This window comes from Wolffia australiana, chromosome 18 (assembly GCF_029677425.1).
Source record: "Wolffia australiana isolate 7733 chromosome 18, ASM2967742v1".
NCBI classification, from domain to species: Eukaryota; Viridiplantae; Streptophyta; class Magnoliopsida; order Alismatales; family Araceae; genus Wolffia; species Wolffia australiana.
The window spans coordinates 3,742,110-3,743,591 of record NC_135852.1 but is presented as its reverse complement, the minus strand read 5'-3'; the positions used below and the strand labels follow the sequence as shown (position 1 = coordinate 3,743,591).

At 43.5% G+C, this 1,482-nt stretch overlaps 1 long non-coding RNA gene across 1 annotated transcript; it reads left to right on the top strand.

Moving 5' to 3' along the window:
* Positions 1-230: 230 nt before the first annotated feature.
* Positions 231-1,482, top strand: LOC144715033 (uncharacterized). Its single transcript, XR_013584508.1, has 2 exons — positions 231-676; positions 1,238-1,482. It is a non-coding gene; the product is annotated as an uncharacterized LOC144715033 (long non-coding RNA).

Here is a 1,482-nt window from a genome sequence, read left to right as displayed (position 1 = left end):
GCTTGGCATGGTGGACATCCATTCCAGCGCTTGAGGGGGAGTGTTGAGTTATGTTGTACTAACTATGAGCCTAAGGCCATGTAAATGTAATAAACTAACTCTAGGCTGATAATGAAACTGCTAACACCTCTAGAAGACTGCTAATGGACCACTGGAAGGCCCATTAGCAGCCCTGTAATGGTCCCCAGGACCATTACTCTCCCACCAAGGGCCCATAAAGGGTCCCTTAGTGAAGGCCCACTAGGGGCGGAGATATCAGGCCCTTAGTGGGCCTGATATGGTCTGGGCCTGTCCTAGACAGGCCCAGAGTCCAACGGCTATTTAAAATAGCTGTTGGACAGGCCCTCCAACGGCTCCTTTTCAAAAAGGTAGCCGTTGGAGCTTACTTGTAAAACAAGTAAAGGATTACTTGTTTTACAAGTAAGCCTCCTAACTACTTGTGAAAGGGTCTTTTAGACCCTGGATTTATTTGTATAAAAGGGGAACTTCAGTGCAGTAAAAGTCACCTTTTCAGCCCCAACCCTTGTGCACTCTCTTTCTCTCTCTACTTTCTCTCTCTAGACTTTCTCTCTCCTCCGAATTCTGCTGTTCTACACTCTGGAAAATTTTCGTCTGGGAAAGGGTTTTGTTCAGCCCAAGCATCTACGATAATTGACACTCGGTGGACGTGGTCAAGGTTCTGTTTTAACTTGTTCTTCATCTCCTTGTACATATTCTTCGTGCCATCTCTCACCTCCTCGGATCTGGGGATTTTCAAGTCTGGATGAGTTATACACTGCATCATTTCCCTGAAGGGTTTCCCATCTACGGTGCTCCAGGGCATATCAGTGAGGCATAAGAACTTGACAGTTTTCAATATCGTCTGCATATGGCTTATGCTCGGAATCTCTGCACTGTTGCTTTATTCTGACGAATTTTGGCCAGTACACAGAATCTGATCCTTGTCTAACTGTATTGCTTTCGGTTTTAAAGACACGGAAGATCTGATTTAAACCCAAAAAAATGTTGTCCCTAAGTCCCGACAAAAAATTAAAGTTAAATTCACACGAAATTATTTATTCTTGCATCCAGATATTAAATCCATCAATCTCTTGCTTAAACATTTAAAATTCAGACGTAAAATCAATACGATGGATTCTTATTCAATATTAAACAACAAAAAATCCGTTCACAAATCACTTCTAAACTTGGATTAAGCTTGGCCTTTAAATTCAGAGAAGACATTTTTCTCCACCAGATTGACAGGTGGGTCAATTCTGACACCCGAGTGATGAAAGATAAGATGGTGATACAACTCCCCCGGGAAACGTATCGAGGAAGAAGAGGGAGGAGAAGACCTTAGCAGGATGGACGATGCCGAGGTGGACGAGGGCGACAGAAGAGCGAGGAAGTGGGCCTTTTCGGAGGGGAAGAAACTCGACTGAGTGGACGTTGTCAAGTTATGTAGTAGCTACAGAATTAAAATACCGAATTGTAACTTCA